Here is a 14,556-nt window from a genome sequence, read left to right as displayed (position 1 = left end):
ATTATTTATAAATGCATATACTGACCAGGCATGTGTACATAGACATTTTATTCTGTAACCAAATTACTTTAGAAAAGGAAATTGGAGAATGAGATTCGAACATAGTACTGGCACCTGAAATAAAACTAGAATCATAAAACTAAAGTTTAGAAACTAATATTACAGTTTCTTATCCTTTGAAAGCTCTAGTCATCATGGAGAATATGGCCATTAAAGTCCTTCATGAGGTTTTCTTACTTTTTTTCCTCCCCTGTAAAATAGGAGAGCAATAACATATCATTATGCTATACAGAATGTAAGAATTGTCACAATGCATTAGAAGAGCCATTGTCTGTTACTTTATGGCAGAAACACCAGAGCCAGTTTTTCATCTCTTCTATCCTTTTTGTTGTTGTTATGGTTGTTAGTTTTGTGATCACAAAATCAAATGTTAAAATATCAGTGCCAATATACTGAATCTCCAAGAGCACTCTTAAAACTCATTATTGATATGTATCAAGACAAAAAACTTGACTGAGATGCTATGTCCCTCTCACTACAGAAGTAACCTGGCATATGCTTTTAGCCATAGACTTTTCAAATAGGAACTAGCTATATGACAACAAAAATATTGATACAGGGGCAACTGTAGAAAGGACAAGAAACTTTTTTGGAGTTTGAAACAGTGTCAAGCGAAGCATTATTAAACATCATAAACTGGATTACAGGCAGTTAATTACTATGTAGTTTTCTTACTTTTAAAAATTGGGAAGTGAATATTACTATAAGTCAAAAATAATGGCATGTAATATTCATCTGTGAAGTTATAAGGACAGAAATATGTTATCTATTTTACAAATAACAATTAAAGAACATTTTAAGTCACTAAAAATTCAATGAAATTGATTTCTTTATAGCAACATAAAAAATAAACAAGAAAATCATACCAGAGTTAAAACCCAATGTTTCTATAAATTATCATTGATACTCTTATTAAAAATCATAGAAGGAACGAAGTTACTCTGATAAGTTCCACAAGTTTGAAGGGGGTGCAGGGGATACAGGAATGAGTCTGTTCTCAAGATAGCTGGAAATCTGTACACAGAGGCTAGACAGGAAATCATGTCTTGAAGTAGAATAAAATTCCTTGTAGTAATTTCCACTCTGTCCATTTGCAGTATGATATGTCTGGAAACAATTAAATAGGAAGCCAATTTACATTTAAATTTTATGTTAGAAAATCAACTAACTTAGAAAAAAATGAACAATTAAAAAACTTAAAATCCATGTATTATATTTAAAACAAGCCCTTTTATTCAAGTAACAGCCACAGGCAGTAAAGCTTCCCTTGCCAAAGAAGGAAAGTTTATTTCACTTCTTCTTGAATCATGTCTGGCCTTCTGAAATTTTTTTTAACAATACGTCTTAGAGAAGATGAAGCTACTTGCTACACAACCAGGATAGACACTCTGCAATGTTGGCCTGCTACATTCCTAGGGTGACTATTTAAAAATGGTCAGTATTTAAAGCACTAAGTCTTGGCATGGCTTGCTTTGTGGATGTAAAATAAATTTTTCAGTTTGTAGCTTTAACACATGTATGGGGAAAGTCTGCAAGAGTTTAGGGTAAACTTCAATTACAGTAGACTTTAATTGCTATTAGTAGTAGTGATAGTAGTAGTAGTAGTAATTGTATTAGTAGTAATAGGTGATCAGGTTATTTAATGATGGATATACTGGCAAAAGTGTTGACAAAACACTTAATCTAGAAAATGTTTCAGAAAGAAACAGGATGAAGATAGGACATTATCTAAGAAGCATGCTGAGTGAGGTTGTTCTATGTCTTCCCAGACAAAGTTTTACAGAAAGATGGAAGATAACTAAAGAATTGCTGAATGTAAAAGAGGAATGAAACTCCATGTATTTTGGCCAGCAGAACAAGTTGTTTTACATGGCACCACTGCTTACACATGCAGGAAGACTACACATCCTTATCATTGAAATTTAATTATATGACTCTATATGGACAGAAAATTCTGAGGGAGGGAGTTGGCTATCAATTCCAGGAAAGTACTTTATAAGTCATCACATGGCTCATAATTTTCCCCCTTATCTCACATTCGGCCAGTAAGGAGAGGGCAGTGATTCCGAGAGCATGGATTTTGAGGTTCTGCAAACCATACACCAACTAAATGCTGATATGTTATACTTTTAGAATTGTACATTTGCCTTTTTGTCACTTTATAATGGCATAATTGACTTGGGTGTGACAGGAAAAATAATAACAGAAAACCATTTATAATAAGATATTATTATATATTATTCCTATCATTTTCATTATCCCCATCCATCACTTACTTTTACAATAAATTAAATGTACTTAGAAAACAAAATAACTGAGAAACGATACATGAATTAGTTTACTAATGTTGCTTTTGGAACCGTTATTTCAGGGTTCTGTTATAGACCACGATATTTAGTTAGTAGCTTAATTAACATAACCTGCATACATTTATTAGCAGATCAGGTTTTGTTATCCTCGTAAAATGAAAAGAAGGCAATATATAAGTTTACTTTAGTAAACCAAATCCTGAAAACACAAAATAGCAGTTTAGTTTTAGATATTATTAACAACTGAAAGTATTATATGGATACTTTGTCACTTTATGAGGAAGATATGATTACTCAAACACTTCATATTCCAAAGAAAAGACTATTTCATTAAAAGCTTTTGAAAGACAGCCTCTGAAGAGTTGAAATATACCTGGAAGGTGTATTTATATATGTTTAGGGTGACAGATACCAGGAATCAGTTTGACCAGATACATTAACAGTGCTATGTAGAACAAGCAGCTTGTTCTACATAATTTATTCCTTTAATAGCCTTAATATGTATTCTTTTCTATATAAGCAAATTTGGATATGAATAAGATACATTCTCTTCTGTTCTTTGGAATCATTTGCATGAAAGTAGACCTGTTGATACCATAACAAATTGACAATAATGGAAACATATTAATGTATTTGAGAATGTTTTAATCACTACATCTTTTAATAAAAGTTAGATTCTAAAATTGATAATAGCTATCATATAAATATATAGCATTTTTCTTTAAATTATAGTTATTTACTTAATAGTAACTTATAATTATCATAGGAACTCAAAAAGTAAGTTATATTCACATTTGTTTATTAAGGTACCTCAAAATAACTTCAAAACAAGTTAGATAAAACACATCAGTGCAGTAATAAATCATTTAAAAAGCTGAAAATTCTTTTGAACTTTAAAATTGTTAAGCAGTGCCATCCTAGCTTAAAATAAAGGTCTAACCAAAACAATGAATTATGGAAAAGGAAATCCAGAGAAAAACTAATTACTCTCATAGATACACTTAATGTTTTCATTTCTATTTTTCTTTTTCAGTGTCCTAACACAATATAGGCATCTGTAAATTCTTATCTAGATTTTAATAGGAATTTTAAGTTAATGAAATTTAATTTATTGGTAAAATCTCATTAATGTAATATGCATTTAAAGGTGAAAGAAGTAGAAAGTACATAAGATTAAAATTAAAGTTTGAAAGGGTAAATTAAACTACTAAATAAATTACATAAAAGTTAAAATGAAAGCAAAGTATATTTTTTTTTGATATCAACACACCAGAATAGATTTAGGTAAGGATTTTTTTTTCTTAAGCATTACTAAGAAATTTGAATGGCATTGTCAAATCTAATATATTAAAATATATTGTTAAAGATTTTATACATCTATTTCAAGGGAACTATTTTTCTTTTAAATTTTATCTATGTCAAAAACACTTTTTTTCTTACATACAACAATCCCAAACACAATTATACCTTTTACCTTCCCACATTGCTCCTCTTCCCAACACCATTGCCCCTCTGGGTTTCTTCAGAAGAGAGCAGGCCTCAAAGAGATAATAACAAAACAAGGTACAATAAGAAAAAACCAAAATCCTTCATATCAAGAATGGACAATGTAACCCTATAAGGTTCCCAAGAATAGGCAAAAGAGTAAGAAAGACATATTTTTCCATTGTTAATAGTTGCACAAGAACATCAAGCTAACTGCCACAACATATATACAGAGACCTAGTGCAGATCCATCTTGGTATCCTCCATCTTCTCTGATTCCCATAATCTTTCCTCCCATTATTCCTTGGGTTTCTTTCAGAGAACCAATGAAGATCTATAATTTAGGGTTTCTCTACATAATATATGGCCATGGGTCTCTGCATCTGATCCCATCTGCTGCCAGATTATACACCTCCCTGATGACAACTGGATAAGGCACTGATCTCTGAGTAAAACAGAATACCATTAATAATCATGACATTATTTTTTTCAAGTCATGTTTGCTTATATCCTAGGTCTATGGAATACTCAGTCTCCAATCTCCAGTTCCTGGCCATCTAGGCAGTGTAGCAATTGGCATTCTTCATGTATCATGGGCCTCGATTTAAATCAAACATTTGTTGACCAGTCCCACAAGTTCTGCCTTGAGAGTGATTATTTTTCCTTCTCAGTAACATAATACAATAATGACTTTCCCTTCATTAATGTAGCAAGATGTTTTTATAAAATTAATATGAAATACAAAATATGATTTATTTAAACTATATGTTTAAAATATTTGATTTGATAATAAATTATAGAAGTTTTTTATACTTTATTATTATTTTTATCTTTTAGAAATATTTAAATATATTTTGATCATATTCTTCACATTACTCAAGTCCTACCAGAGTCTCTCTCCTCCCTCCCTTTCCAAGTTCAAATTCTTTCTCAATAACCAAACAAAAGCTAACTACAGCAACAAAATTATAAGAACTTTAAAATTATTTTTATTTGTTGTATTTCTATTGACTAAAACGAGTAATGTCACAAAATAACTCTATAAACATCTGTCTTTTATTACGTGTCTGAACTTAATGTGAGTTTTGAAGAGTGAACATATTTTATGATGAGGAATGTAGTATGTTCATGCGGAAATGAAATTATACTGCTAGAGTTAAGGTTAGCATAGTAATTCTACTGACCATACTAGTGGTCATCAAAACAGTAGAATTATTTCCCAGTGAAAGCGCAAAAGATGCAAAGACATCAAGCTTTGAGACATAGACATTTAAAAGGTAAAAGGAGAATATTGTCATATAAGAATCACCTGTAGAGGAGAAAAGATGGCTATGAAACAAAGGAACAGGTGTAAAGTCGATTCAACTCTTCTAAAATTATCCTTTTTAAAAGTAAATGTATGACTTAAACACAAAACGCATGAAGATATGGAAAATTTAATTACAAATATTATTAATACTCAAGATAAAATTACAATATTAGTATCCTCCCAAATAATGTAGAAAACAGTGAAACAAGAAATATAAATTAATTAAATAACTAAAGAAGATAGATTTAAATAAAAATATATAACTGAGTTTAGAAGCATAAATATACAATAAAAGTAGAACTGTTGTGTTATGATAAATATAAGAGATTTATCTAATTAAGTACTTTTTGGAGAATAACATTAACAACATATCAATGAAGACTGAATAAAATCAAGCATGAAAAAGACTGATTAGAACCTCAGTGTTTGTGAAGATATTAGAGTATTGCAAGTGGAGAGCCATGTAGGCGAATCTATTTAGGCAAATATGCGGGATGTATGAACAGACTTCTAGCTTCCAACAACCTAAGTCATAAATATTATGTGTAGAATAAAAGTGCCAGGTAAGAAACCTTCCCTAACCCTGAAAACAGAGCCAGTTGAATGAATACAACCTGGCCCTGAAAACAAAGCCACTAAAAGAAACAGACACTGGCCTAGTGAAAGAAACACATCTTGTCTCTGAAACTAGAGCCAAAAGGTTAAAAAAGGACCAATGAAGAAACACACTTTGGCCCTGAAACCAGAGCCAAATTTCCCACTGAGCAACTGAACATGAAATCAACTGAGCAGGTAAACTAAACAATCCCTGAAATCAGTATCAGTCAATCCACAAAATCTAGCCAAACTGAAATTGTCCAAGCTCAAGGGGATTTAAATCTGACTAATTCCCTCATTAAAAAACTTCTCCCTGGAAAAACTATGCCCCAGAGAGGCCTGTTCAGTTAGCAGCTGTCCTTCTCCACCCTGGCAAGGGCAGCCATTCTCCTGGAGTCCTTCCTTCCAAATCAATCTCCTGAAAGTGTTTTGGGTAAAGTCCTTTCACTTAGCCAAACACAAACTTTCCTGGCAAACTCTTTTGTGACATACAACCTAGAAGAAATGGATATTACTTCTGGGCAGCTGTCTTGGGAGAATTTTGGTCATATCTTGCTTGTATAAATAAAGCCTGTCTGGAGGTTAGAGAATAGAGCTTGCCACTAGCTAACCATAGAGGTCTAGAGATCTGTACAGACAGGAAGTGAGATGGCTGGGCAAAGAAACGATATAAACAGGCAGAAACAGAATCAATCTCTTGTCTGCTGAGATGCTATGGAGATACGGTGTGGCTGTGGCTTCTCTGTAATCTGTTAGCATTTTTCTGTATATCTATCTCTGGGTTTTTATTACATAGGCAAAATAAGAACTCCCTGTACAGGGAATGGAGCAGGAGTAACAACTTTTGACTGGAGCAGGAGTAGATTGCTCCATTTGTGCAGGAGTATCCTCTTTAGCAGAGGGAAGCAGAAAAGTAACAACCTGGACTGCAGCTGAGAAGATGTGAACCACTCTTTGGGAAATTACAGAGTGGAGCAGAACAGAGATCAGCTGCATGGCTATCTCTTGGAGAGGAGAAGGATTGCCATATCCTGAGGGGAGATCATCCCCCAACAGAACCAAGCTTCTGATGTTGACTGACTTCTGACAGTCAAAATACCTTTCTCTTCAGAGCTGTAGATTTCAAAAATACCTACCATTCACAGCTGCAATTATAGTCTGACTTCCTGACAAACAGAATATCTTTCTCCTCACAGTTTTAGGTATCCAGGATACCTTCTTTTCACAACTGTAGGTTGTGCCTGAATTCTGACCATCAGGGTATCTTTCCCTGCAGAGCAGCAACACTTCCAATATGTTTCGATTCTCTTTACATTAAACCAAATTAATTTTGTATTTTCTCTCTGATATGGTGTTACTCTCTAAATAAATAATTTTGTTTTTGCTGCAACTATTTTCAGGTAACAGGGTCACCATCTGACTAACAATTCCTGCCTTTTCATTACCTACGTGACTCATCAGAATTCCACCTCATATTTATGTCAAAGGCAGGAATTGTAAGTCCAGCAGTATTCTATGTGGGTCAGTAGAAATTGCTTGAATCTTACTTAGATGGCTGTGAGAGTTTCTCTAGAAAATTTAACTTTATTAAAATTCTCCCATCTACATGCTAGATGCCATGTCTTTCAATGCCTAAACCCTTAACATTTGATATCACTACCACCTGAAAGAACAAGGAAGGAGCAAAACAAAGTAAGTTCCTGGAAAATTCCCAGAATCACCCTGGAAACATTGATATCATTTAATCCCTTGTCCCTTTCTCTATCTTCTTCATACCCCTGAATGTTATTTACCCAGTATCTACAATCGCATGACCTCCCATTTTTCCCCAATCCAGAAGCTGATTTGTGAATCTATATTCTACTTCTCACACACTAGGCCAAGAATAAAAGTCTCTTACTTGGCCAAATGCTGTTGAGTGTTGATATTGGTTGTATAATTCCAATATATTAAATATATCCACTCTGAGGTTAAATTTGGGTAACTATTAGAAAATGTTGTTAAAAAAAAGTCGTGCAATTGGGTAGGCTTAGTGCCTGCGCATTGCAGAATTCAGTGCCTTTAGTCCTGAGGAAGAGCAACAGGGAAGATGGCGACTTTGGTGGAGAATGTAGGACACAGGTCGTTGGGCAGCAATACTACAAAGATGCCATGGAACAGTGCCACAGTTACAATGCCTGCCTTTTTGCTGAGTATAGCCTTTCTTGGACTCACAGATTGGAGTAGCCCAGAGCAATTGTTATACCTCGATGGAGAAACGACACCGAGGACCAGGATTGGCCTCTGGACAATTGTACTCCTACTCTACCTGGAGGTGGTGGATAAAGCGTGGAGCTCACCCACCTCAGGATCCCAGGCTTTCCTTTCCATCTATTAAACCAGACACAGACCAGACTCTAAAGAAAAAGGGGGTAATCTCTCAGGATGGCAGTACTTTAGAGGCTCTAGAGAAACGAGGTGCTCCATTAACCCGTGTTGATGATAAGCCCTATGCATTTGACAATTGTGGGAACGCTATAAGAATCGACCCGGCCTCAGTTACCACTATGCCCACTTGGCTGAAGAGGAGGGAGAGGACAAAGACGCTCAACTACCCACTCCTGTTTCCCAGAGGTCTGAGGAGCAGAAATCCAAGAAAGGACCTGATGGATTAGCCCTGTCCAACAGCTACTGTGACTTCTATCTGGGGAACTCAAAAATCAACAAGACAGGGCAGGCTGAGGAGCTAGTGCTCTGTTCTGACTGTGGCCACTCAGGGCATCCGTCCTGCCTGCAGTTCACCCTATGATGATGGCGGCTGTGAGACATACCGCTGTCAGTGCATCCAGTGCAAGTGCTACAAACTTTGTGGAACTTCAGAGAATGACGACCAGCTGCTATTCTGTGACGACTGTGACCGTGGCTACCACATATACTGTCTCACTCCATCCATGTCTGAGACTCCTGAAGGAAGTCGGAGCTGTATGAATCTGCTGACGGAGAAAGCACCCATCTATCAGAACCAGAACTCCTCCTGATGTGCCACCCAGCTGCCCACACATCTAAGGCTGTTGCTCTCCTCTACCTTGGTTTTCATACCCCTCTTCTTCTTTCACTCTGGTAGTCCTGTCAGTCCGCCTTTGGCAGCAGCACAAGGAGGTGGCAACTCTGACTGCCTCTGGTCCCAAGCCCTCAGGCAGTAAGAAGCAGCATGCTGCCCCAGGGCTGACTTGTGTAACCAACTTCTCCCTGCTCTCCAAGAAGTGCAATTCACTCTGCTTGCCTTGGGCCCAAGTCTTTGGCAAACACAGTGTTCAAATGGATTCCTCTGAAGAAGGAATATGAGAGCAGCTCACTTGTCTCAAACCTAACCTAGCCACTCCCACCCGTTACCCCCACCTACACCCCGATTTCCAGAGTTTTACCCCAGGGGTGAGCCAGGTCTGGCCTTTGCTGGAATAGCTAGTGTGATCAGGCTGAGGTGGCACTTGCTAGGATTTTTTTCGTACCCCTTGATTTGCTTCACTTTGCCTTTGCCAAAGCAGGCCTGTGTCTTTTGTCATGCTACATGGGGTCCTGTGCTTTAACTGGGGTGCTCTCAGGCACCTCTTGGCTCTGTCCTGTTCTACCCAGTCCCACAAAGAGACAAGCAGGTTCACCTGTCCTTCCTGTGCGGGGATAGCACACTCACAGGTGGTCCCTGGCAATCCAAACATTTCTCATCTTCAGAACTTTTGAGTCTTCTGCCTCCTTCCTTATTCCCTTTGATTTTGTGGAAGAGAGGGACATTGTCATGGATCTGTGCCAGCGACTTGGGGCCATAATGAAAAGTTGGATAATGTGTCTGTTTTTTAACTCGATAAAAAAGCGAACCTCCAAAATCCCCTTTTCATTCTTCCTGGACCTGGGCATTCAGCCTCCTGCCCTTAACTGAATCAGGAACCTCTGCCACCTGCCTGTGTATCCTGACTTTCTGTTCACAGGGAGGTCCCGTTTCCTTGCATGCTAGCTAGCAGCCTGTAAAGTCTTCACACCCTGATTTTTCTGTTTCCTGCTTAGTGGCACTGACATTAAGTAGGAGAGGACAGTCCATGCCAGAACACACTGGAATGGCCTTTCTCCTTGGCTGTGGGCAGGCACTGACTTGTGTTTTTGCAAAGTTGAGGCCCCCTTCTCCCATCTTTAGTTTCTGTATTCAAAACATTAGTAAAAATAAACATGTTTACACAGAGGGGGAGAACAAAAAAAGAACGACTCACAATTGTATATTTTTGCTCAGTGATTAGTTTTATATTGGCAGATTCTATATTTCAGTAGATAAGTTCTGCTGAGAAAAGACCTGGCTTTCCACAAAGTTTATTTTTTTGTTGTTGTTGTTGTTATTTTTTCCTGGTAAATTATGATGTTTATGTAAACTGTTACATATTTTTCTTACAAGATTGAAAAAATAGCAAAATCAAAACAGTAAAAAAATTCAAGAAATTGGTCGAATCTAGATTTATTGACTAAAGGAACAGAGATCCTGTGGATCCCCTCAATCTACTGATTTTTATATAAAAGTTAATTCTCTTCAAAGTCATGATAAAGTGTGTCTTTCTGACTTGTAAGGAAAATTTAATTAATACTTATCCAGAAATTTCCCCTATTATTTTAAAAATAAAAGGAAATAGCATTAAAAGAGAAACTATTAACTGCCATAAAAGAATCTGAAGAGTAAAATTTTATAGCAGAGGTAAATCATCAACTTTATATCATCAATATGTGAATTTACCAACAATTCAAACTCAATTTCCATTAATCGTAAAATTTGCTTACTAGCTTATGTCAAATTGTAAAATATGTTTTGCTTTATGTACTGATATGCTACATTTTAAGAAATTATTAAAGCTCAATTATTTAATAATTTAATATAAAATTTCTAAAAGTACTACAAATTTGTTAACACATGCATTATATTATGTTCATTGATTTTCATTTAGTATTAACTGATTATTTCATTTATTCAGGAATAATTAATATGTATTTCAGGTAAAGTATAACTCATTATTATTAAATCACTATCTCATCTTTCTAATTGATAATTACCAAATGAATAATTGAGTTGCCCTACCCTAAGTTAAATATAACACTATTCAACAGTTCACATGTATATATATTTCAGAAGGCATTAATATATGTCTTATCAGAGTGATTATTAATTATATACAAAGTTAATCCATTTGTAAGAAGTTAGCCTTTATGAATGAACTTTCATTTGTTCTGACTGCAAAACTATTTTGTCTTTAAAAGAGAACTGATTAGAAAGTCACTAAATATGCACAGTAGAGGTTAGACAATGAATACAGAATAGGCTATTTCACTTCAATTTCTTCTAGTCAATTTCAATTTTAGTTCTTCTACAAGGTACCTGAAGTACTAAAAGAATATTTAAAACACAGAGAGAACCATTTGTGTTTAAGTTGTTAATATTATCTACATTAATTTAATCATGTGTAAAATTCTAAAATATGGATTTAAGAAGTACACTTTCTGTGATGTCTTTTTAAACTCTCAGAAATTTGCTTAATGAATCATATGCAGAGCTATGTAGATGGAACACAAGAAAACTGAGAATTTGAAAGAGTGATACATTTTTAAGCTTGACACCTATATTCAGTAAGTAAAAGGCATTGAATCTTAAATCACTAGCACTTTTTTACTAAGGCAGAGCAAATTAACTCAGTCAATTGACCCTTCTGAAAATAAACTCCTCATTGAGATTTATAAATGATCACTTAATTTTCTTGCCACTGCTTTGCCTTTCATCTCAGAGACCCTGGAATACAGCTTACAGCTGTTCAGAACAATTTTCAAAAAATAATGAGTAATTACACTCACACAAAAGAGTTCTCTTTGTTGCTTCCCAAAGTTTCCTATTTCTTGGAACTTTATTAATTTATTCATTGTTTTAATAAATGTCTAATGTAATAATACTATTTTGAATGGAATCCTGAAATACACATCTTTCTAGATTCATATCTTACTATGAATATCTATGGAATACATTTATACTTAATAAATTTTTTTGAAAGTACTAATTATTTGTAAGTTTTTCAAAGAAAAGAGAAAGAAATGTACAAAGAAACCAATAAACATTTTTTAATGAAAATAAATTCTTCTCTCATAAAATACATCCTGAGCTCAGTTTCCCCTTCCTCCACTCCTTGCGGGTACTGCCCACCTGACTCTCCTTCAGATCCACTCTTTCTCTGTGTTTCTTCTTCAGAAAATAGCAGCCCAAGAGACAACAAAGTACAAGATGACAAGGCAAATCCTTCATATCTGGGCTGGACAATGCAACCCAGTAGAAGAAAGGATTTTTCAAGAGACAGGAAAAAGTCAAAGAAATATATCCTTCCCCTGTTTGAAATCCCATAAAACACCAATCTGAAACACTTAGTTAAATCAGTGGGTCTGGTTATCCAGTTGTCCTCTATCCTCTCTGACTCCTACAATCTTTCTTTCCTATCTTCTGTAGGGTCCCCCAAGTTCCAATGGAAGAGACCTAATGGAGACCACAATTTAAACTCTTTCTCTGCAATATTTTTGGATGCATATCTCTACACATTCTCTGATCTGCTGTTTAAGGAAGCCTCTCAATGACTACTGGACAAGGAACTGACTTTAATATAACTGAATGTCATTAGGAATCAACATTTTTTTTTTTTTTTGGCAAGTTGTGTAGGATTCTACAGTAGGTTCTCTGTGATATCCAGTATACAGTTCCTGGCCATCCAGGCAGTGTAGTGCATCATCTCCTTCTTATAGCATGGCCCTACAATTAAACCTATAGCTGGCCACACCCAAAAGTCCTGTGCCACCATTGCTTCAGCATCGCCTGCAGGCAGGACAAATTGCAGGGCCAGGATTTTGTGGCTTGTTTGGTGTTCAAGTTTCTCTTTCAGTGACCTGAAAAGTAACTTCTCCTGCCAAAGAGACTGGAACGTAGGGATGAAAGTTATATGTAGGAACAATATGGATGTGATTGTTGTCCTGGGAAATGGTGTGCCACTGTTACTTTTCGCATTGTAACCCTCTGGCCTAGCATCAGTATTTGCGGTTCACAGGACTCCCTCAGCCAACAACTCAGCCTAATAGAACTCAATCTCATAACTAGAATACTTGCCTGGCTAAGAATGAAGACCAGTGCAGATTTTATGTTCCAAGGACTCTTTACTATTTTCATTCTCATAGATCACAGAAAATTTCCACAGTAGCAGGTTTCCACACTGCCTCCCAAATATTCCCCAGTTCCAGTTCTATATCCCTACAATTTCTCACTACATTCCCACATTCCTCTTGCTCTGAGTCCCCTGGTAAAATCGATTCTATTTACCCTTTCCAGTAAGGGAGACCCATTTATTTCCCCTAGAATGCTCCCTTTTCCTCGAACCTACCTGAGTCTGTGGATTGTAGCTTGATTATCATTTACTTAAAATCTAATATCTACGTGTAAGTGAATACATACCATATTTGCCTTTCTGGGTCTGGGTTAACTCAGAATTTTTTTTAGTTCCATCTGTTTGTCTGCAAATTCTAAGATATCACTTTTATGGGGGGAGGGGGCTGAATAATACTCCATTGTATAAATATACCACATTGTCTTTATCCATTATCAACTTGAGAGAAATCAAGGTTGCTTTGAATTTCTGACTATTATAAATAAAACTGAAATAAACCTGGTTGAGCAAGTGTCATTTTGGTAGGTTGGAGAATCTTTCAGGAATATGTCCAAGAGTGGCATAGCTTAGTCATAGGGTAGATCAATTCCCAATATTCTGAGGAAAAAAAAAACAATAGATTTACATAGCAGCTGTCCATGTTTGCACTGCAAGCAGTAGAGAATTATTCTTGCTCCACATCCTCGTTACTTGAACTCCAAATCCTCTTGCATATCCTGTCGATTGTGTGTGTGTGTGTGTGTGTGTGTGTGTGTGTGTTGATAGTAGCCATTCATCAGGTGTACGATAGAATTTCAAAGTAGTTTTGTTTTGTATTTCCACAAAGGCCAAGGATTTGAACATTTATATATAAATAATATATATATATTATATATATATATATATATATATATATATTATATAATCAAGTCCATTTAAATGAACAAACATTTATAGACAATATTTGGGAATTTGGGCATTGTTCTTCCCAAACTACTTCCTGCTGGTAAGGGGCACTGTCATGGGGGATTCTAAGAAGATGCAGAAATCCTGGGTGTAGTCCATAAGGCTGCATTGTCCACCTGTTTTGATGTAGAATCACCTGGAACTCTGCTTCAGGCAGTCTGGAAGGAATCCACATCTTTTCATTTGCTGTGGAAACAAAAATAGAAATCCTTTTCCCCAGTATCTTGTCCTTCAACTTAAATTTTGGAGTCAAAGCATTTTTTTTTATTTAATTTATTATTTTACATGTTGATCCCAGTTCCCTCTCCCTCCCTCCCTCTGTCTCTCCTTCCGGCCCTCTCTCCTTTCTTCCCTCCCTCCCTCACTTTTACCCTCTCTGCCCTCTCACATGCACTTTAACCACCCTCCCTTCCCATCCCCCCACCCCAATTCCATATGTAAGGGAATGCCATCCAGGGGGGGTCATGGAGATCTGATAGGTCATTTGAAGTAGGGACTAGGGCTTCTCTCCTTTATCTAGATTAAGGCAGTTATTCCTATATGGGGGATGTGTTCACAAGCTCCTTTTGTGCACCAGGGATACATCCTGGCTCCTTTGTCTGAGGTCCCTTAGACTTCTCAGTCTATGCTGAGACCTATATTCAGGGGGTCC

General features: G+C 36.1%; 1 pseudogene; it reads left to right on the top strand.

The window, feature by feature from the left end:
- The first annotated feature begins 7,849 nt into the window (after positions 1-7,849).
- LOC127223208 (zinc finger protein ubi-d4-like) lies at positions 7,850-8,834 on the top strand (annotated as a pseudogene).
- The last annotated feature ends 5,722 nt before the right edge of the window (positions 8,835-14,556 follow it).

Source organism: Phodopus roborovskii, unplaced genomic scaffold (genome assembly GCF_943737965.1).
Source record: "Phodopus roborovskii unplaced genomic scaffold, PHOROB, whole genome shotgun sequence".
NCBI classification, from domain to species: Eukaryota; Metazoa; Chordata; class Mammalia; order Rodentia; family Cricetidae; genus Phodopus; species Phodopus roborovskii.
The sequence above is the reverse complement of the archived record's forward strand: the minus strand, read 5'-3'. Positions and strand labels throughout refer to the sequence as shown.